Source organism: Schistocerca piceifrons, chromosome 9 (genome assembly GCF_021461385.2).
Source record: "Schistocerca piceifrons isolate TAMUIC-IGC-003096 chromosome 9, iqSchPice1.1, whole genome shotgun sequence".
NCBI classification, from domain to species: Eukaryota; Metazoa; Arthropoda; class Insecta; order Orthoptera; family Acrididae; genus Schistocerca; species Schistocerca piceifrons.
In genome coordinates this window covers 75,398,924-75,423,474 of record NC_060146.1, presented here as the reverse complement: position 1 = coordinate 75,423,474, position 24,551 = coordinate 75,398,924, and the positions used below count along the sequence as shown (strand labels likewise).

Sequence of the window (24,551 nt, the reverse complement as noted above, 5' to 3'; positions counted from 1 at the left end):
GTTCGACTTATACTTGAGTATTGCTCATCAGTGTGGGATCCGTACCAGATCGGGTTGACGGAGGAGATAGGGAAGATCCAAAGAAGAGCGGCGCGTTTAGTCACAGAGTTATTTGGTAACCGTGATAGCGTTACGGAGATGTTTAATAAACTCAAGTGGCAGACTCTGCAAGAGAGGCGCTCTGCATCGCGGTGTAGCTTGCTCGCCAGGTTTCGAGAGGGTGCGTTTCTGGATGAGGTATCGAATATATTGCTTCCCCCTACTTATACCTCCCGAGGAGATCACGAATGTAAAATTAGAGAGATTAGAGTGCGCACGGAGGCTTTCAGACAGTCGTTCTTCCCGCGAACCATACGCGACTGGAACAGGAAAGGGAGGTAATGACAGTGGCACGTAAAGTGCCCTCCGCCACACACCGTTGGGTGGCTTGCGGAGTATAAATGTAGATGTAGATGTAGACTGGTACGAGTCGCTCATGCCCTTGTCATTACTAGAAAACAAATAAAACACTCCCCATTTCACATCCTCTAATAGCACACCAACTGCCCCTCTGCCCGTCAAGCGAGTAGCCAACTCTACTTAGGTCACCGCCGAATTCACCAATGTCAATAAAAATTAAGCATATCTTAAAAACACAGAGTGAGGCAAATGAAAGTGGGCCGGACGTGTGGATACGACTGGACGTGCACGTATCCACTGCGGGATCAAATGAATGTGATGAGTGATGGCCCTCAACTACGTACCCTCTGACTCAGAGTTGAAATATTAAAAGCTTGGCTGGTTTCGTAGTCTAGGGGCTGGGATACGTAGTTGCCGCATTACAAGCCAAATACTGCTGCGTCTACAGCATACAATATGAATAGACACATGAATCGAATGGTCGAAGGTTCCTATCACTCGGCAATCGCGAATTTTGAACATAACATAATTTATAAATGAAAGATTGCAATTAAATAAATTCTGCAGATACTATTTTAACGACTTTAAATGGTTCAAATGGCTCTGAGCACTATGGGACTTAACTTCTGAGGTCATCAGTCCCCTAGAACTTAGAACTACTTAAACCTAACCTAAGGACATCATACACTTCCATGCCCGAGGCAGGATTCGAAACTGCGACCGTAGCAGTCGCGCGGTTCTGGACTGAAGCGCCTAGAACCGCTCGGTCACCGCAACGACTTTAAATGATGAGTACGACAGCAGAAGTACGTTTAAGAATGTCCTTTATTACTGTATAGCACTTATGGGTGCCAATGGTCCAGCAATTAAATAAAATATAAGTTGAATAACGGGGAAACAATAGATTCCTACTTCACGTAATTAGTTATGAACAACAACATAGCTCGTGAGATATTCACTTCTAAACGCATACTACGTCTTCACTGCAGAATCCATGGAAAACTCACAAGTGTACAAGTCGGCACTACGAAATATTTCTCTCTCCCGCGACCACTCGCGAACTGCTCCACTCTCCACGTGTCTCCCGCGACTCTGCGTCCATCACGCCGTACTGCCCAGCACTCTCTCGTGTCCTCCCCCGTACTGCTCAGAACTCCCACACTCTCTCCACGTGTCCTTTTTGGAACGATCGCTGTGATTGGCTAGAGCGCTTCCACCCTGTCTCCAAGCCAACGCACACTCACAAACATAACGAAACACATTTGAAATACTGGATTTACATTTAAATAATTTGAAATTAAACGGCCGGCCGAGGTGGCCGAGCGGTTCTAGGCGCTACAGTCTGGAGCCGCGCGACCGCTACGGTCGCAGGTTCGAATCCTGCCTCGGGCATGGATGTGTGTGACGTCCTTAGGTTAGGTTTAAGTAGTTCTAAGTTCCAGGGGACTGATGACCTCAAAAGTTGAGTCCCGTACTGCTCAGAGCCATTTGAACCATTTTTGAAATTAAATAAATATTCCTACAGCTGGACCATAAACACACACTATCACACATTATTAAATAGATAAACAAATTAAATAAACATATATCAAAGGAATAGAACAGAAGTAAGCCAGCAGCCTAATGTCTCTGTGCTTTCTAAAACACAGTAAATAATTGACCAATTTCTTCATGAATAGCATATATCGGATATAAACAGACACAGATGAATAAATATATTTATAAACATGCGGCAACCGTTTTTTCGTGTAACTGTGTACTTAACGGCGTGACGCGATCGATAGTAATCGGAACTTTGACCTCCACTGTACTGTTCAAGTTACATGCCTGTAATTTTTACCAGTTTAGGTTTACACTAATAGCTTTCTAAAGACACGTTCATCGACAAAATCGGATGAACCGTTTGGATTTAGGAAATTCGTTGCTGGGTGTTACTTGTATAATTTATCGTCAGACACCAAACTCTAAATTAATAAGATATTGAAAATCTGATTACACCATCATAATCGTCGTGCAAATAATGGTAATGTACAAGTTTCTTTTTGAGGTAGCATCATTTATCTGGCTACTATTAATTCCTATACGAACAGTGAAATGTATGCCATTAAGGTTTCACAAAGTCCGCCATCTTCGGCACTGCCGGCAGGTGTCCTCCTTCGACACAGCGTCATCACGGAATTCCCAGCCACGCGGCTGGACCACGTGGTCGGGCCGTTGTGCGGCATCGCCTGGTTGCTAACGAGCCGCGGCTTGCCGAGTGGCCGCCAACTCTGAACTCTGAATATTTTCTGGGCGCCATACCTCGCCCGTTACCTGACACCATACAAACGCAGCCCGCGACGCGCACACCACGTGTACGTCCGCCAAGTGGTCCACACCGGTTCAGAGCGCAGTGCAGCCTGTGTCAGTCGAGGGGAGCAGTGCAAAGGCGGACGATGGAGGTTACTTTGTCCATGACCTCCCGCACCTGCAATTGTGGACGGCTACAGAGGCAGCACTTGTCAATTTTCTGCACAGAACTTCCAACGGCTTGTTCATGCCATGTCCAGTTGTCGGGCAAAAGGAAGTCCGATCGATATTACGTGGTATCCCATGACTTTCGTCACCATAGTATACTCCTGAGCTTGCCTTCTATTAAGATAATGGAATTGGTTAGGTGTGAATCTGAAGAACGCCTTAAAGTTGTCCTTATGGCTCTGAGCACTATGGGACTCATCTGCTGAGGTCATTAGTCCCCTAGAACTTAGAACTAGTTAAACCTAACTAACCTAAGGACATCACAAACATCCATGCCCGAGGCAGGATTCGAACCTGCGACCGTAGCGGTCTTGCGGTTCCAGACTGCAGCGCCTTTAACCGCACGGCCACTTCGGCCGGCTAAACTTGTCCTTATGTCGAGCAATAATGCACCTTCTTTTTCACGATGTACGAGGGTTGTTTTTTAAGTAAGGGCCGTTTTTATTTTTAAAAAAGATACAAATACTTTTGTAAAAAAACTTTTTTTCTGATTCTACACACTTTTACCTATTTTTCTACATAGTTGTCTTGTTTATTTAAGCACTTGTCATAAGGTACAACTAAGTTTTTAATTCCCTCTTCAAAGAATTCGGCCGCCTGCTCCGACAGCCAAGAGTTCACGGCCGCTTTCATTTCATCGTCGTCATTGAAGCGCTGCCCGCCGAGATGCTGTCTCAGATACCGGAAAAGGTGAAAATCGCTAGGAGCAAGGTCGAGGCTGTATGGTGCATGGTCCAAAACTTCCCAGCCAAAAGAATCAATCAAATCCCGAGTCTTTTGAGAGGTGTGAGGCCTAGCGTTATCGTGCAGGAGCAAAACTCCTTTTGTCAGCATGCCGCGCCTTTTGTTTTGAATTGCTCTGCGGAGCTTCTTTAGAGTTTCACAGTAGGCATCTGAGTTGATTGTCGTTCCTCGTGGCATAAAGTCCACTAGCAAAACACCGCGCCCGTCCCAGAACACAGTTGCCATAATTTTGCGCTTTGACAGCGTCTGTTTGGCTTTGACCTTGACGGATGAGGTTGTGTGTCACCATTCCATCGATTGTCGCTTGCTTTCGGGAGTGATATGGGATACCCATGTTTCATCTCGAGTGACAATTTGACTCAACATGTCACCCCTTCTTCCTCGTAACGAATCAAAAAGTCCAATGAAGTGGTAAATCTCTTCCCTTTATGGTCCTCTGTGAGGCGTCTGGGTACCCACCGACAACACAGTTTCTTAAAGTACAGGTTTTCAGACACAAATTTGTACAAAACCGATCTTGAAACTTGTGGAAATTCCAAAGAAAGAGTGGATATTGTGAATCTTCTGTCCTCACGAATCTTTGTTTCGACTGCAGCCACCAAATCATCAGTGACCACAGAGGGCCGGCCTGAGCGTTCTTCGTCAAGGACGTTTTGACGGCCATTTTTAAACTCTCTAAACCACTGACGCACTTTACCTTCACTCATTGCATTCGAGCCATAAACTTCTGTTAACTGACGATGAATTTCTGCAGCTGATCGGCTTCTTGCGGTCAAAAAACGTATCACTGACCGTATCTCACACGCGGCGGGCGATTCTATAATCGTAAACATTATAAAGTAGCACAGCGATGCGTACACGTCAGCTACAGAGCTGCAACTTGCATCAGTGTGAACGGGAAGGATGCCGGCAAGTGGCGCGGTGGCTTGTTGCGGCGTCCGCGCGAACTACGGGACTATACGCGCGAACGGCCCTTACTTAAAAAAACAACCCTCTTAAGAACTTTTTTGTTGACTGCGAGAAAATTCAAGTCGCATGGCGCTGTCGCCAGTGTGAAGTTTGTGGACCCGCTATATGTGAAAGGGACACTAAAGAGCCAAAGAAACTGGTACACCTGCTTATACCCTGTAGGGTCCCTGCAAGCATACAGAAGTACCGCAACACGATGTGCCATGGACTCGACTAATGATGAAGGAATGCTGGAGGGAACGGATACCACGAACCCTGCAGGGCTGCCCTTAAATCCTTAAGAGTACGACGGGGTGGAGATCTCTTCTGAATACAACGTTGCAAGGCATCCAAGATGTCTACATCTCCATCTACATGACTACTCTGCAATTCACATTTAAGTGCTTGGCAGAGTGTTCATCGAACCACAACCATACTATCTCTCTACCATTCCATTCCATTCCCGAACAGCGCGCGGGAAAAACAAACACCTAAACCTTTCTGTTCGGGCTCTGATTTCTCTTATTTTATTTTGATGATCATTCCTACCCATGTAGGTTGGGCTCAACAAAATATTTTCGCATTCGGAAGAGAAAGTTGGTGACTGAAATTTCGTAAACAGATCTCGCCGCGACGAAAAACGTCTTTGCTTTAATGTCTTCCATCCCAACTCGCGTATCATATCTGCCACACACTATCTCCTATCACGTGATAATACAAAACAAGCTCCCCTTTTTTGCACCCTTTCGATGTCCTCCGTCAATCCCACCTGGTAAGGATCCCACACCGCTCAGCAATATTCTAACAGAGGACGAACGAGTGTAGTGTAAGCTGTCTCTTTAGTGGACTTGTTGCATCTTCTAAGTGTCCTGCCAATGAAAGCGCAACCTTTGACTCGCCTTCCCCACAATATTATCTATGTGGTCTTTCCAACTGAAGTTGTTCGTAATTTTAACCCTCAGGTACTTAGTTGAATTGACAGCCTTGAGAATTGTACTATTTATCGAGTAATCGAATTCCAACGGATTTCGTTTGGAACTCATGTGGATCACCTCACACTTTTCGTTATTTAGCGTCAACTGCCACCTGCCACACCATACAGCAGTCTTTTCCAAATCGCTTTGCAACTGATACTGGTCTTCGGATTACCTTACTAGACGGTAAATTACAGCATCATCTGCGAACAACCTAAGAGAACTGCTCAGATTGTCACCCAGGTCATTTGTATAGATCAGGAACAGCAGAGGTCCCAGGTCGCTTCCCTGGGGAACAATAAAGTTCCTGTCCGCGTAGTGTGGTGGCCAGAGGGAGTGTTTGAACTCAGAAGAGTGTGTCTGGAGCCACTCTGTACATGTGAGGTGTCGCTTTCTCCAGCTGGAATTGCCCAAGCCCGGCGTAATGCTCAATGGACACAAATGGATGCAGGTGATCAGACACGATGCTTACGTATGTGTCACCTGTAAGAGTTGTATCTAGAAGTATCAGGTGTCCCATGTCACTCCAACTGCACACGCCGCACACCATTACACGGCCTCACCAGCATGAACAGTCCGCTGCTGACATGCAGGATCCATGGATTCATGAGGTTGTCTCTATACTCGTACACGTCCATCCACTCGATACAATTCGAAACCAGACTCGTTCGACCAGGCAAGATGTTTCCAGGTGTCAACAGTCCAATGTGTTGGCGGGCCCAGGCGAGGCGTAAAGCTTTGTGTCGTGCGGTCATCAAGGATACACGAGTAGGCCTTCGGCTCTGAAAGCCCATATCGATGTTTCGTTGATGCTGATGGCCCAGCTTTGAAATCTGCAGCAATTTGCGGAAGAGTTGTTCTGTCACGTTGAACGATTCTCTTCAGCCGTCGTTGGTCCCATTCTTGCAGGTTCTTTTTCCGTCCGCAGCGGTGTCGGGGATAAGATGTTTTACCGGATTCTTCATATTCACGATATCTAGTGAAATGGTCGTATGGTAAAATCCCCACTTCATCGCTAAGTCGGAGATGCTGTGTCCCATAGCTCGTTCGCCGACCATAACACCACGTTCAAACTCATTTAAACCTTGATAAGCTGCCATTGTAGCAGCAGTAACCGATCTGACAACTGTGCCAGACACTTGTTGCCTTTATATAGACGTTGCCGACCGCAGCACCGTATTCTGCCTGTTTACATATCTCTGTATTTGAATACGCATGCCTATACAGTTTCTCTGGCGCTTCAGTGTTATGTAGGACATTGATAGTTGCCCTGTGCCGTGAATAGGACTACAGTGCACCATTTCAATAATGTGTTCTTGTTCGTGCAAAGGTTGTTTAACTACTTGTTCAGAAGACGAAATGGGGACTTGGAAGAAACCTGTTAGACGCGTTGTGCTGAAAACTTTGGTAAACGTCTACGATCAGGTGTTCGGCGTATCGGAAAGCGCTGCAGAAGCTGTAAACATGCACCTTATCTGCATATTCTTCATTAATGTAGATGTGTTGCATCTCAGCCAGCGCGTCTACAAACACTGTTAAACGATGCTTCTCTCTGCTACATTCTCAGTGCACACCACGATGAATAGCGCCTTCAACAGTATAGTTTAATTACAGGAAGATATCCCGAGCAAAGACGTCGAAAGTAACGATGTAGTAGGGCTAGAGTAAAACGGCAAAGAGGTTAAGTGGAGAAGACACAGACACACATGCACGTGCGCCAGTAGTTCAGTAACAACTGTACATTAGAAGCGTTCTGTCTCGAAAAGTATTCGGAATAGCAAAGGTGTCCATGTGAAGTTTATTGCTTCGAGTGAGCGTTCCTGTCATATGAGTATTAACCTTTCATTCTGGGACACCCTGCACAATGATTGAAAATTTTGTTCGATTTTCTTCTGTCCCAACTTTTAGGTCCCTGTCCTTCCTATTCCTTACAGCACCAGTTCCCTAATTTTCTGCAAATTTTATCTCACAACAGTAGTGCTAACTGCTCTTCCAGAATAATCCCGCTCCGCCAGGAGCGACTTTTGTTACTCGAAATGAGCCAACGCAACGGAAGTATGAACAACAGTACAGTTTTCGTTTGTTGGTTGATTTGTTTCTCCGTTTCATTATTTATTTGTTACGACTGCACTTTCATCGGCATCGAAACACGGACGTAGCAGTTTCGTTGCTGTTGCAATCAATGACACTCTCGACTGTGTGGTATGTCCTGTTTAAACTGTATTATACAAAAATAAATTCTCGAAATGCGTACTTTGTGCTGCATAGTAAAATCGTGTGCTTGGTACAGCGCGGCTAATGGGGAAACAAAAATTAAACAAGTAACCACCGCCTACAGACATTGTGATGGACTTTTTTGCTCAGAGAGAGAGAGAGAGAGAGAGAGAGAGAGAGAGAGAGAGGTGTGTGTGTGTGTGTGTGTGTGTGTGTGTGTGTGTGTGTGTGTGTAGTGCGGACGACATTGAAGCATTCTCCGAGAGGTCGATACCGACTGGTCGATAGGGCGCCCAGGTATGGGTGCCGACCGCTTCTTCGCCACCCCCACACCCACGTCCGACAACCCCTCGCCTCCCCCCCCCCCCCCCCCATCGCTACAACGCCGGCCAAAAAGTGGCCCTCGCGCTGTGACGTCAGAGGCCGCTGTGCAGTACACGCCCAGTGCACCAGCGGCTGCGGCTCGCACCACAAGACAAGGGCCGAGCGGACGTTTCAGTGCCGCACTGCAACCAAGTCCAATTTTGCCACGTTTGAGTTACGCATTGATCCTTCTAGCCGTGACAAACCTCATCTGTGTGTATCTACGCATTTACTTTGAACACCAGTGAGAAGTGAGTGGCAGAGGGTACCTCCAAGTGTACAGGGTGTAACACTGGAGACGGACGGTCAATTTTAAAATTAATTTGTCTTTATTGACATCAAATCAATACCCATTAGTTGTCATTTAAGGCACATCAGACTTCTTCGAGAAAAAGTCTCTGCTGGCATGAGGAACTGAGATATAGCTGTTATTGCATCGCATTTTAACCACTAACGTAAATACGTAAAAGTTTCCAGTTGCTAATAAGCAGAGCGTAAATGCTAGCCTTTCTTCAAGTTATGTTGGTCGCCGGTAATTACTTCTCTGCTTTTAAATTTTCTCCTGTAGTGAGGAAAGAACGGAAAGTATCAACCGAGATTTGTAGAAAGCTTAACACTAATTCTAATGATAGCTGGAGCGGCAGTTTAGTGCCAAGTGCACTACGTGCAAGCATTTCACGCTTACGCACAAACAGAGACATCTAAATTGCTCTCTACGCCATTCTGTTTCTTCGTCAAGGAGAGTGCGCTTGCCAAGCAAAATAATCCTCTCCGAATATCAAAGTTCTCCATCGCGTCTGTAACTACTCTTACATAGTGTGGGCCGATTGTCAGCTTGAAAACACAATAATGCAATGTTGTTGTTGTTGTGGTCTTCAGTCCTGAGACTGGTTTGAAGCAGCTCTCCATGCTACTCTATCCTGTGCAAGCTTCATCATCTCCCAGTACATACTGCAACTTACATCCTTCTGAACCTGCTTAGTGTATTCATCTCTTGGTCTCCCTCTACGATTTTTACCCTCCACGCTGCCCTCCAATACTAAATTTGTGATCCCTTGATGCCTCAGAACATGTCCTACCAACCGATCCCTTCTTCTAGTCAACTTGTGCCACAAACTTCTCTTCTCCTAAATCCTATTCAATCCAAACTATTTATTGTTCATGTTTCACTTCCATACATGGCTACACTCCATACAAATACTTTCAGAAATGACTTCCTGGCACTTAAATCTATACTCGATGTTAACAAACTTCTCTTCTTCAGAAAGGCTTTCCTTGCCATTGCCAGTCTAAATTTTATATCCTCTCTACTTCGACCATCATCAGTTATTTTGCTCCCCAAATAGCAAAACTCCTTTACTACTTTAAATGTCTCATTTCCTAATCTAATTCCCTCAGCATCACCCGACTTAAATCGACTACATTCCATTATCCTCGTTTTGCTTTTGTTGATGTTCATCTTATATCCTCCTTTCAAGACACTGTCCATTCCATTCAACTGCTCTTCCAGGTCCTTTGCTGTCTCTGACAGAATTACAATGTCATTGGCGAACCTCAAAGTTTTTATTTCTTCTCCATGAATTTTAATACCTACTCCGAATTTTTCTTTTGTTTCTTTCACTGCTTGTTCAATATACAGATTGAATAACATCGGGGACAGGCTACAACCCTGTCTCACTCCCTTCCCAACCACTGCTTCCCTTTCATGCCCCTCAACTCTTATAGTTGCCGTCTCGTTTCTGTACAAATTGTAAATAGCCTTTCGCTCCCTGTATTTTACCCCTGCCACCTTCAGAATCTGAAAGAGAGTATTCCAGTCAACATTCTCAAAAGCTTTCTCTAAGTCTACAAATGCTAGAATGCATTGCTGATGGGCGATGGCTATATTCGATAACTCGCTCGTGCTTCCATTGGATATCGGTTGCGATGTGGAGCGTGCTTGACCGGTTGCCTACGTAACAGGCGCCTGCCACCTGCGTTCCCCACGACCCGGGCAGTCAGAACGGCAGGTGTGTTCAGATAAGAGGCCCGCGGTCGCCGGGGACGTCAGTTTTTTGTGCCTGGACTGAGTTGAGGAGAAACGCACCTGGCCGCTTGCTTACCTGCCCAGAACCCTGCACAAAAGCCTCTCAAGCCAGATGGAACAAGGTGCTTCGCCCGAGGCGCTGTTTACCTTCGCTGCGCGCGCGCGCACACACACACACACACACACACACACACACACACACACACACAGTTCCTTCTCTAAATCCTCGCACGAACGAAAAAATGGCTGACATCGAAATAAGTGTGCAAGGAATAGAAAAGCAACTGAAATCACTCAACACAGGAAAGTCCACTGGACCTCACGCGATACCAATTCGATTCTACACAGAGTACGCCAAAAAACTCGCCCCCTTCTAACAGGCCGTGTACCACAAGTCTCTAGAGGAACGGAAGGTTCCAAATGATTGGAAAAGAGCACAGGTAGTCCCAGTCTTCAAGAAGGGTCGTCGAGCAGATGCGCAAACCTATAGACCTATATCTCTGACGTCGATCTGTTGTAGAATTTTAGAACATGTTTTTTTCCTCGCGTATTATGTCATTTCTGGCAACCCAGAATCTACTATGTAGGAATCAACATGGATTCCGGAAACAGCGATCGCGTGAGACCCAACTCACTTCATTTGTTCATGAGACCCAGAAAATATTAGATACAGGCTCCCAGGTAGATGCTATTTTACTTGACTTCCGGAAGGCGTTCGATACAGTTCCGCACTGTCGCCTGATAAAGTAAGAGTCTACGGAATATCAGACCAGCTGTGTGGCTGAATTGAAGAGTTTTTAGCAAACAGAACACAGCTTGTTGTTCTCAATGAAGAGACGTCTACAGAGGTTAAAGTAACCTCTGGCGTGCCACGGTGGAGTGTTATGGGACCATTGCTTTTCACAATATATATAAATGACCTAGTAGATAGTGTCGGAAGTTCCATGCGGCATTTCGCGGATGATGTTGTAGTATACAGAGAAGTTACAGCATTAGAAAACTGCAGTGAAGTGCAGGAAGATCTGCACCGGATAGGCACTTGGTGCAGGGAGTGGCAACTGACCCTTAGACAAATGTAATGTATTGTAAATACATAGAAAGAATGATCCTTTACTGTATGATTATATGATAGCGGAACAAACACTGGTAGCAGTTACTTCTGTAAAATATCTGGGAGTATGCGTGCGGAACGATTTGAAGTGGAATGATAATATAAAACTAATTGTTGGTAAGGCGGGTGCCAGGTTTAGATTCATTGGGAGAGTCCTTAGAAAATGTAGTCCATCAACAAAGGAGATGGCTTACAAAACACTCGTTCGGCCTATACTTGAGTATTGCTCATCAGTGTGGGATCCGTACCAGATCGGGTTGACGGATGAGATACAGAAGATCCAAAGAAGAGCGGCGCTTTTCGCCACAGGGTTATTTGGTAAAAGTGATAGCGTTACAGCGATGTTTAGCAAACTCTAATGGCAGATTCTGCAAGAGAGGCGCTCTGCATCGCGGTGTAGCTTGCTGTCCAGGTTTCCAGAGGGTGCGTTTCTGGATGAGGTATCGAATATATTGCTTCCCCCTACTTATAACTCCCGAGGAGATATTAGAGATATTCGAGCGCGACTGGAACAGGAAAGGGAGGCAATGCAGTGGCACGTAAAGTACCCTCCGCCACACACCGCCGGGTGGCTTGCGGAGTAGAAATGCAGATGTATGTCAGACTCAGGTATAAGACGAAACCACCACAGCTGTCTTGATACAAATGTGTTGTCACCGCCGATTTCGTTCGAAAGAACAGTATCAGGCTACACCACAAGCAGTCTTTATAAGAATTTTCCACGGAGTTGTGCCTGTAGCATGTACATATCGTATGTACACGCCACGGGTAAATTCTCCATCGGCAACCAGGAAGAAACACGGCGGGTAGTGAGCGCGTAAGCCGCTCCCCTCTATCGACAGGCTACAGCTGGCCAGGTTAATGCAAAGTGACTTGTTAGCTGTGTGGCAGGAGAGCGGGAGTGAGTGGGGGAGGGTGCTTTCAGGGACGACGCCGGCTGTGAAAGCAGAGCGGACAGCCACCGCCTCTTGCGGACGGCAGCTTTCTGTATAATGCACAGTGTACAGAGAAACCGCGCCCGCTCTCTCTCGAGAGCTGTACTTATTAAAGCGCTGCCTTCTGTGCGGTGCTTCAGGCGGCCACATACTGCGAACGAGGCTCGACGGGCAGCGCGGGCCGCCACTTCAAAAAGGAAACAGGGTTTCTTCTCCTCCGTACTCGCCACCGGACGCAGTCGCCACAGCTTTTGTAGCTCGAATCTCTGTCGTGCTTAGCACGAAAGGGTGGCCCGTCGCACAAGCGCATCTGACGGTGTGCCCCGGACGTCAATTTCGTATAGCAGCAAGACGTAATTCTTGAGAAAAGCTCGAGAAGAAAACCACTTTTCAAGATGTGACTTCCAGCCCTCTTAAACTATAAAATATTCGGGGCGTATTCACACGGGTGCTGGCACCTGCGCACTGTGTTTTATTAGACAGCAATCATCTGTGAGTGCGTGCCTATTTTGATGTACTAAAAAAGTACGACACACCCTTCAAACTCTAGGAAAAAAAATCTACTTTTAAGATTTCCGAGCGCTGTTAAGTATAAAACGTTTCGAGCAATTGAACAGAGCCACGGACAGATTGATGCGTAGCGTTCTCGTTTTGTAAGTGATAAGATGGTACTTCCTTTATCAATGGTAGCGACTCTTTTTTTACTTTTATTTGAAATCTATATTTAATATCTAACTGAATAATATATATTGTAATTCTGACATTGGAATTCTGTCAGAGACAGCAAATGACTTGGAAGAGAAGTTGAACGGAATGGACAGTGTCTGAGAGGAGGATATAAGATAAACATCAACAAAAGCAAAACGAGCATAATGGAATGTAGCCGAATTAAGTCAGGTGATACTGAGGGAATTAGATTAGGAAAGGAGACACTTAAAAGTAGTGAAGGAGTTTTGCTATTTGGGGAGCAAAATAACTGATGATGGTCGAAGTAGAGATGATATAAAATGTAGACTGGCAATTGCAAGGAAAGCGTTTCTGAAGAATAAAAAGTTGTTAACATCGAGTATAGATGTAAGTGTCACGAAGGCGTTTCTGAAAGTATTTGTATGGAGTGTAGACATTTATGGAAGTGAAACGTGGACGATAAATAGTTTGGACAAGAAGAGAATAGAAGCTTTCGAAACGTGGTGCTACAGAAGAATGCTGAAGATTAGATGGGTACATCATATAACTAATGAGGAGGTACTGAATAGGATTGGGGAGAAGTTTGTGGCACAACTTGACTAGAAGAAGGGATCGGTTGGTAGCACATGTTCTGATGAGGCATCAAGGGATCACCAATTTAGTATTGGAGGGCAGCGTGGAGGGTAAAAATCGTAGAGGGAGACCAAGAGATGAATGTACTAAGCAGATTCAGAAGGATGTAGGTTGCAGTAGGTACTGGGAGATGAAGAAGCTTGCACAGGATAGAGTAGCATGGAGAGCTGCATCAAACCGGTCTCAGCACCGAAGACCACAACAATCATATATATATGAGATTTGGAAACACACACACACACACACACACACACACACACACACACACACAGATATATATCAGGCTACACCACCAGCAGCCTTTATAAGAATTTCCCACGGAGCTGTGCATATATATCTGTGTGTGTGTGTGTGTGTGTGTGTGTGTGTGTGTGTGTGTGTGTGTGTGTGTGTGTGTGTGTGTGTGTTTCCAAATCTCCGAAACTGTTGGATCAATTTCAATCATACTTGGTACACATATTTCATACTGTCAGGCAACAATCATGGTGGGGATAAGAACCACCTATGTATGATAGTTCAGCAGGTATGGCGTTTTAAATAATTAGATGTGTGACAAACTGGCGCATCGTGCATGACGTTTAAATTTATTACCGCTTTGCTGATAACTACACTACTGGCCATTAAAAGTGCTACACAACGAAGATGACGTGCTACAGACGCGAAATTTAACAGACAGGAAGAACATGCTGTGATCTGTAAATGATTATCTTTTCAGAGCATTCACACAAGGTTGGCGCCGGTGGCGACACCTACAACGTGCTGATATGAGGAAGGTTTCCAACCGATTTCCCATACACAAACAGCAGTTGACCGGCGTTGCCTGGTGAAACGTTGTTGTGATGCCTCGTTTAAGGAGGAGAAATGCGCACCATCACGATTCCGACTTTGATAAAGGTCGGATTGTAGACTGTCGCGATTGCGGTTTATCGTATCGCGACATTGCTGCTCGCGTTGGTAGAGATCCAATGACTGTTAGCAGAATATGGAATCGGTGGGTTCCGGAGGGTAATACGGAACGCCGTGCTGGATGCCCACGGCCTCGCAGTCGAGATGACCGGCATCTTATCCACATGGCTGTAACGGATCGTGCAGCCACGTCTCGATCCCTGAGTCAACAGATGGGGACGTTGCAAGACAACAACCGTCTTCACGAACAGTTTGACGTCGTTTGCAGCAGCATGGACTATCATCTCGGAGACAGTGGCTGCGGTTACCCTTGACGTTGCATCACAGGCAGGAGCGCCTGCAATGGTGTAGTCAACGACGAACCTGGGTGCACGAATGGCAAAGCGTCATTTTTTCGGATGAATCCAGGTTCTGTTTACAGCATCATGATGGTCGCATCCGTGTTTGCGACATCACGATGAAAGCTCATTGGAAGCGTGTATTCTTCATCGCCATACTGGCGTATCACCCGGCTTGATGGTATGGGATGCCATTGGTTACACGTCTCGGTCACATCTTGTTCGCATTGACGGCACTGTGAAAAGTAGACGTTACATTTCAGATGTGATACGACCCGTGGCTCTACCCTTCATTCAATCCCTGCGAAACCCTACATTTCAGCAGGATAATGCACGACCGCATGTTGCAGGTCCTGTACGGGCCTTTCTGGATATAGAAAATGTTCGACTGTTGCCCTGACCAGCACATTCTCCAGATCTCTCACCAACTGAAAACGTCTGGTCAATGGTGGCCGAGCAACTGGCTCGTGACAATACGCCAGTCACTACTCTTGATGAACTGTGGTATTATGTTGAAGCTGCATGGGCAGCTGCACCTGTACACGCCATACAAGCTCTGACTCAATGCCCAGGCGTATCAAGGCCATTATTACGGCCAGAGGTGGTTGTTCTGGGTATTGATTTCTCAGGATCTATGCACCCAAATTGCGTGAAAATGTAATCACATGTCAGTTCTAGTATAATATATTTGTCCAATGAATACCCGTTTATCATCTGCATTTCTTCTTGGTGTAGCAATTTTAATGGACAGTAGTGTATAGTCAGAATAGATTTTGCAGACAGTATCGACATATGCCGCTGAATGTACGAGTACCTGCACAAATACATCGTTGTACGTTACGGAGTGCAGAAGACAAGGCGCTATAAACGCTGAGATGCTTGAAAAAAAAAATCGTATGATACATGAAGTTTTAATACATTTATACTTTAGTACTAAGACACTAATACAGTCAACTTAAGGAAATCCCTGACACCAGGTAACTTTTGACAGCTTCCAACAACGAAGTGCATATGCTGTAGGCGAAAGCAATAGCCATCTATAGGGCTACGAAGACGCGCTGCCACACAGACGATTGTAACGCTGTAGACACGAGAGGCAGCTGCACTTATACGTTTGTACATTACGCATATTTCTTTGTACGACTGTTTCATAATTTCAAAGGTGCTTCCAAGAATACACTACAAACACAGCTGCAGTTTTGTTTCTGTTTCTAATACAAAATTTAGCAGAATGAATGCCCAAGCAATGTTTGGTCTGTCTGTAACTTACATATAGTATCAATGCTTACAGATACTAGACTACGTAAATTTGTATTTGATGCTTCACATATTTTTATCAGCTTCTTCTTCTTCTTCTTCTTCTTCTTCACCGTCACCAACGTTCATTTAATCATCTTCATAACATTAGCATCACCTTCACTGTGATTCCCTCCAGCCTAAGACGCAGAACCAGTGTGTCTTGCACACTGCAACACTCACTCACATCGGTGCTGGCTGTACAGCTAGTAATCACCACCACTGGTGAAACCGCCAGACACCACACTTGCTAGGTGGTAGCCTTTAAATCGGCCGCGGTCCGTTAGTATACGTCGGACCCGCGTGTCGCCACTATCAGTGATTGCAGACCGAGCGCCGCCACACGGCAGGTCTAGTCTAGAGACTCCCTAGCACTCGCCCCAGTTGTACAGCCGACTTTGCTAGCGATGGTTCACTGTCTACATACGCTCTCATTTGCAGAGACGACAGTTTAGCATAGCCTTCAGCTACGTTATTTGCTACGACCTAGCAAGGCGCTATATTCAGTTACTAACAGATAATATTGTGAATCATGTACCGTCAAGAGCGACGTTCATCGTTACTGGATTAAAGTTAAGTATCAAACTAATTTCGTCCGCACTCTGAATTCTCATTCCTTGTCATGTTCCAGACCTCACGTCTATAGTTCTTCCCTCCTCACGCCAGCCTGCTTGAGCTAAAACGCGTGCATTTCGGCCTCCACTAAGTGCGCGTAATTTATGTTGGCGGCCGAGCTTAGGTTCGTTCTGCGCATCTGACGTCACAAAACACAGTCAGCCAATGACCAGAGAACGATGTTGCCAGATCTCGACTGCAGTGCAGAGCATGGACGAGTGTCTTCAGTTTTAGAAACGTTCAGTCACAAATAAAGTAATAGAACAAAAGCAATGTCTTGATAGCAGACTTTCTTTTATATGAAGTTTGGAAAAAGCATTCTTTATAACGACTGCTTCATATTCTATTAATTAATTAAACAAAACAAGCAATAAGACCCCTAATTCAGGCGATAGCAAGGAAAGGTGTTTGTATCGATCTCACGAACTGCTTTTTCGCAATAAAGAACAGCGGTAATTGTTTATTTCCTATTGTACTTCGACGAAGCGTGAATATTCATAGTCGTACCAACGGTGTTTGTCAGTATTTTGCGTGACGTGTTATACTTCTCAAGGAGCAGTGAACACAGACGAGCTGCGTTTACGTAACGGTGAAGGTGTTCGGCCTCTACGTGAAAGGTTACGAGTTCAATCCTTGTCATGTGCATAATATTTTCTTTATTTAAAAACAATATTGAAGTGCCATACTTAACGAATTTTATTCGTTTGAATGCAATTTCTCGAAATTTCTAGTGCTTTGTCTCTTCATGAACCCTTTCGCTGCTGCAGACACGTGCTCCCCGCATTCTGCACTGTGCGAGATTTTGTCATCGCTGCACTGCTTGCCTGTGCAGACACATGGTGTTCCCACTGCTTTGACACACTTATCATTCGATTCCACAAAAACTATTTGGCCCAAAAATTTGATTTTTACACGTCTTCTTCACTGATACCTTTTCCCCATAAATGACTTAATTTTGTTTCGATGTTCAACGCAGTTCTTGTGCAGCATTAAATGTAGTAAACCATTGCACGAAATTTTGCAGAGTTTGCAGAGGTAAAAGTCCATAGCGTATACTTTCCGTATGGTCGATTTTAGTTGCCACAGTGTTGAGAATGAAATGTGGACAAGATACCTAAATTTCATATAAAATTTACTGTATAACAACATCTCATTTAATTTAAGTACCACATAGGTGTCGTATGTAATACTGAGAAATATTCCATCTTTCGCGACTGTAACAAAAGTTTTATTTACACCGGGCACGTTTGGCCTCAAAGTCACGTTTATATGTACAGACTATCCAATAATGGAGCCCCTGAAGTCAAAATTAAATGTCTCGATTATTAAGATTGAGGCAACGGCCTTGCCGCAGTGGCTACACCGGTTCCCGTGAGATCACCGAAGTTAAGCGCTGTTGGGCGTGGTCAGCTCTTGGTTGGGTGACCATCCAGGCCGCCATGTGCTGTTGCCATTTTTCGGGGTGCACTTAGCCTCGTGATGCCAATTGAGGAGCTACTGGACCGAATAGTAGCGACTTCGGTCAAGAATACCATCTTATGACCGAGAGAGCGGTGTGCTGACCCCACGCCCCTCCTATCCGCATCCTCCACCGAGGATGACACGGCGGTCGGTTGGTCCCCGTAGGCCACTTTGGCCTGAAGACTGAGTATATTAAGATTGACAGACGAGCGCGAAAAACGGTATGTTTATAGTGAAAGCTGGAAGAATTTTATACATAAGTCATACAGAAGTTTCGAAATAGTTCGAAAACCTGCTAGCAGACGGCGCTGTACGCTGTACAGCTCGTACACTATCAGTGTGCATAATCAAACTCATCCTCCGCAGGCTGCCTTTGCAAGCACATTACAATATGCTCTGTATGTCCACCACTCGCAGTGTGGGGACGGTGCAAACGAACAATGAAAATTTTCCATCACATCCTATAGTGTCACAACGGAACTGGATTCAGATGCCACATTCATTGCCTATTCTAGCTCGTCCAGCGTGGTGGGATGGTTCCGATAGAGGTAGACAGTGTCTTTCTATGTGCCCCACTGAAAGTAGTCGCAAGGACTCTGATGGGGCCAGCATGAAGGCCGATCCATTCCCGTGCGAGAACATCTGCAATAATCCAGCGCAACGACTCTATTCCCGAAGTGTTCATCAGGAAAGCGAAACGCCTACTACGTGCGATGAGGCGGGCTAATCTTACTTGAACCACGCGGTGCCTCGTCCTCTTCCAACGCCTGCTGTGTGGCTACAGATTGTTCCAAAATTGCAACGTAACGTTCAGTAGTGATCATTTCTCGCAACCGAACCAGTAACTTTGGGAGGCTCCAGTGGTCTCGTTTCACACACATTTACGGAATCCCAAAACCTCTAGTTCTGTTTATTTACGACTCCACTCAAGCGAACCAGATGCAGCCAACACCAAATCGTTCATCATTAATCACTGTGATAATCCGTTTCGTACATGTCGTATAGGTGTGGCATTATGGCTTTGGATTTTGAATGGAAACGTGTGTAGGTTCTGTCTCAGCATTTTCCGCTTATTGGAACGCTTCAAGTCAGTCTTCGGATGGATTTGCTTGAAATGGTTCAAATGGCTCTCAGCACTACGGGAGTTAACATCTGAGGTCATCAGTCCCCTAGAAATTAAAACTACTTAAACCTAACTAACCTAAGGACATCGCACACATCCATGCCCGAGGCACGATTCGAACCAGCGAGCGCAGCAGCAGCGCGGTTCCGGACTGAAGCGCCTAGAACCGCTCGCCCGGCTGATTTGCTTGAAGTTTGCCAAATTATTCCTGAAACTTTGGCGACATTTTCAGGAGTAACTTCTTGCTGGGGGGCCAACATTCCCCACTAGATCATCAGCCACACTGCCAGTTGGAATCTGGCGAAGGGCTTGTGACGAGTTTTCGCATCGAGTCCTTTTGGAACATTAAATCGTGTTTGGAAATCTCTGTTCTCAGCTGAGAATTTATGTCGGACGGCAAACGTGTCCGGATGGCCGAGACGGTTAAGGAAACCGATCGAGAACAGCGGAGCATCCGGTTCGAGTCCCGGTCTAGCGTAGATTTTCAACTTTCACGACTACATTACCACAATGATCTGTGCGGCTAGAAGTCACGAGTTGCCCACCTTTCGTTTCCCATCCTGTATTTCGTATAAAAATCGTTGCTTTAGGATGACTCCCTTCGTCGCTGACTTTTCATATCGGTCTATCTTCGCTCATTTTAAGTCATTGTAGAAGACGAGTGAGTTGTACCTTTCCAGTACGGATCTCCAGCCTCTCAGCGCTATTGGAAACTTCCGCTGCCCTCCGCGGTTGCCGGCGTAACGTGACGTGACGTGAAATGGGCGCCGACAAGAGAGAAAGGACTTGGCGGTGGGGCACGACAAGGGAAGGGTATGATGTTCAGGCAGGGGGGGAGGGGGAACCGGGAGGAGAGAAAGGAATGAGGTGGGGGGACAGACACGGAGGGGAGGAGCCATTGCGCGCAATCACAGCACCCCTGAGCTGCTGCGCAGCTAACTGACCTGTGACAAGGTGTGCCGAGAGAGGCCTACTGCCAGCTGGGTCTGCTCAACAGATCCAGTCCACAGTAGTACGCTCCTTCTAATGCTACCGTGCAAGGAATGAGTGTGTGAATTCCTCAGGGATCAAACTGCTGAGGTCATCAGTCCCTAGACTTACACACTACTTAAACTAACTTACGATAAGAACAACACACACACACCCATGCCCGAGAGAGGACTCGAACTTCCGGCTGGGGCACAGCGCAATCCGTGACATGGCGCCTCAAACCGGGCGACCACTCAGCGCGGCTACCGTGCAAGGAGTCGATCGAGTCGAAAGCGAAGCAGAGGAAACGGGCCAGCAGTCATTTGATCGGAGCGGAGCCGGAGAATACATGCGGAGTTACCGCCTGCTGTGCTCCGAAAGGGTGTCAAATGTAATTACACTATCTAATCGCAAGCTGTAAAAAATATTTATTTCCAAAACGGAAACCATTACCCAGTATCAAGACATACGTCACACGAAACTTCCTGTAAGATTAAAACTGTATGCCGGATCGAGACTCAAACTCGGGATCTTTGCCTTTCGCTGGCAAGTGCTCTACCAACTGAGTTACCCAAGCACGACTCACGACCCGTCCTTACAGCTTCACTTCCGCCATTATCTTGTCCCCTTACCTTGAAAACTTCACAGAAGCTCTCCTGCAAACCTTGCAAGACTAGCACTCCTGGAAGAAAGACTCGCAAGATTCTCAGGAGAGCTTCTGTGAGGTTTGGAAGGTAGGAGACGAGGAACTGGCAGAAGTGAAGCTGTAAGGATGGGTCGTGAGTCGTGCTTGGGTAGCTCAGTTGGTAGAGCACTTTCCTGCGAAAGGCAAAGGTCCCGAGTTCGGGTCTCGGTCCGGCACACACTTTTAATCTGGCCTGAAGTTTGATATCAGCGCTGACCTAGCTACATTGTGAAAATTTCATTCTCATATCACATTCCAGGTCCTTATTAAAATGTGAGTGTGCAAAGGAGGCCTAACTAAGGTTAAAATATGTTAGTGCATCCCTGGTATATGACATGAGAGTATCCTCTTCAGTTCTAGGTCTCCCAGAAAGCCTCTCAGGGATGCACTGTTGTAACACAGTTTAACCTAGCTGAAACTTTGTTATGCATCTTTTGCGGGCTTATATTTTAATATCCACCCGAAGAATGGACATGGGTCTTGAAACCGCGTAGAGCTTGCCTTTTTAGAAATAAATAACTTCTTACAAGTGGAGTGGATTCTATCACTGATAGAGGATAACAGCTGTGGATGTCCCATGAAGAGAAACTAATCAAAAGCATCCGGAAACCGCTATGTAATGCGGAACTGATCACTAGATATAAGGATGGACAGGCCATCCTGTACGAAAGAAGGCACGGAGGACTGCTTTGACAGCAGAGAAGCTGGAACAGAAAATGGGTCGGTGAGGATAGCTCACTGATACCTAAAGTGAACTAATCCTCCGACGTCACCTGGACACATTTCAACCCTTCTGAAGTTTCCCAAGTCAATGTAAGCGTAGGCTTCCGCGGCCGTTGTCTTCTTCAATAAAATTCTTCAGGGTATCAGACCGCATCGTCATAATTTAAAATGCGCCAACGTTTCGGCCAGCGTTGCAGCTAGCCTTCATCAGGGCCTTACGTTAACGTAATTTTAAATTATGACGATGCGGTCTGATACCCTGAAGAATTTTATTGAAGTTTCGCAAGTCAAGTGTGGTTGATGTGAGTGCCAAGGGGAATCGCGAAGGAAAAAGCACAGCTAAACCAAGGAAGGAAGGAAGATTGGCGTTCAACGCCTCGTCGACATCGAGGTCATTAGAGCCGAAGCACGAGCTCGGATTGGATGGGGAAGGAAAACAATCATCTAGGCATTTGCCTGGAGCGATTTAGGGAAATCACGGGATACCTAAATCTGGATGGGCGGTTCGTCTTCGCGAATTCGAGTCCGGCGTGTAACCATTGCGCTACCTCGCTCGCTCAAAGCTGAACCAAGACCAGGCAAGACCATGTGTACTGTCAACCGTGGACCGTCGACCACTGCAGTTCGTGGTCGTGAATAATAGAATGAAATCAGCGAAAGGAATGAGTCGTGAGATACCAGCAGCCCAGGTAGCACAATGTGCGAGGGGAGTCGAACAGAATGGGATACAATGATCGAGCGACACCTCATAAACCACTTACTTCTGTATGCAAAGCTAACCGACGCTGTAGGTGGTGGAAAAGTGCGACGCCGCTGGACAGTGGATGACTGGGAAAGAGTGATTTGGAGCTGTAGCAATCCTATGGAAGTCTCTGAGTTCGGCGAATGCCTGGACAACGTTACGTGCCCTCATGTGCGGTGACAACAGCTAAGTACAGAGGAGGTTGTGTCACGGTATAGTGGTGTTTCGCATGTTTAGGGTGTGGTCTCCTTAAAGAAAATGCTAAGTCTGGAAGGATACAGACACATATTATAGCACTGTGTACTGCGTGAAGCCCGCATCTCGTGGTCGTGCGGTAGCGTTCTCGCTTCCCACGCCCGGGTTCCCGGGTTCGATTCCCGGCGGGGTCAGGGATTTTCTCTGCCTCGTGATGGCTGGGTGTTCTGTGCTGTCCTTAGGTTAGTTAGGTTTAAGTAGTTCTAAGTTCTAGGGGACTGATGACCATAGATGTTAAGTCCCATAGTGCTCAGAGCCATTTGAACCAGCCATACTGCGTGAAGTCCGAGAACAGCTCTGAGATTATGGTTCTTCCAACATGACAATGCACTGTGTCAGAGAATAGCATCTGCGAGGCGATGGTTTGTGGACAATAACTTTCCCAAAGTGGAATGGCCTGCCCAGAATCACGACCTGTGCCCAACGGGACACCCCTGGGCCGAGGTAGAATGGAATCTTTGTTCCAGACCCCAGCATTCAACATTCTTATCATTGTTTACTTGGATAAAGTAATAACTGTAATGAAAATGATGTAACTGGTTATTTAGCTTAGAGCAAGTTTTACCTTACACACGACACTACACATCACGCACACGAAACGCAGAAATAAGGAAGCCAACGATGCACAGATAATATACCGATTATGCCCTGTGCAAAGCACTTATGACTTTTACAAATGTAATATAAAAGTAATACAAATATTAAGAATTTTCAAAAAGGCTGCACTTCAGCAATAGTTACAGACAGCAGACCAGTTACAATAAATGGTGGTTTCCAATTAACCTTAACCACAGTTTCAACGGATTTAAACAAGTCTTCTTCAGAAGGACAATACACATACATCAGTAGACTGTTCGCTTTACTAACTGACTGTTTGCTGATGTAAGGTTTGCTTCTTGCCTTTGTGAAGAAGACGAGTTTAAGGCCCTTGAAACCATGGTTAAGTTTAATTGAAAATTATTTATTGCAACTGGTTGGCTATCTTATTCACTGCTGATAAAAATACATGCCTATACACATAAATTGATCAAATGCATGTTCGAGACGTGTTTTGTATGCTACCTCGAATTAAAAATGGCTCTGAGCACTATGGGACTTGACTTCTGAGGTCATCAGTCCCCTAGAGCTTAGAACTACTTAAACCTATCTAACCTAAGGACGGCACACACATCCATGCCCGAGGCAGGATCCGAACCTGCGACTGTAGCGTTTGCGCGGTTTCAGACAGTAGTGCCTAGAACCGCTCGGTCACTCCGGCCGGCACCTCGAATTAAATAAGAATTAATAGCTCTTATTGAAACTTAGAAATATCAAACTAGTTTCACATTCTCTACCGGTACAGAAATCATGAAAATATGACCTGCCTTAGTAACAATGTGTGAGGTCATTTCTAAATGGCAGCAGATGAATAAATAACAAATCACTATCTTATAAATCAGTATCTTCTTCTGCTGAGTTATTGTTTCGATTTTATGCACAATGTTTCCACCATAGATCCAGTTGTCTTCTTCAGGTGCTGCGAGTTTTGCTGCTGCTATGTGTGCTCACTGTCTAGACTCCAACGACTCTATGAACCAGAGTTGTTAATCTATCGTAGGCTACCGAAGACTATCGTAAGCAAGCGTTGACTACGGTAGTTATCCCAGTAGCCTTGGTCAGTTAAGACTGTACCGGCGTTACCTGTATGTTACGGGCGCTGCATATCTGTGGGTGTTTCCCTCACATCGATCGTTTTGTGTACGCCATCAGTGGTGTAATAGAGCCCCATAGTAACTGGAAGTGGTGAGCCGACTGGAAAACGAGTGAGGATATATAAAGGGCCACATAACCAACGGAACATTTTTGTACTACACAATTATCCTCCTGTCCATTAAGAATAAATACTAT

General features: G+C 45.8%; 1 protein-coding gene and 1 pseudogene across 1 annotated transcript in view; one reads left to right on the top strand and one right to left on the bottom strand.

Annotated features, from left to right (window-relative positions):
- LOC124716713 (serine/threonine-protein kinase par-1-like) overlaps positions 1–24,551 on the bottom strand; it is a 461,973-nt gene that overhangs the window by 211,505 nt on the left and 225,917 nt on the right. The gene's annotated exons all lie outside the window — the stretch shown is intronic.
- On the top strand, positions 18,042–18,159 carry LOC124717673 (annotated as a pseudogene).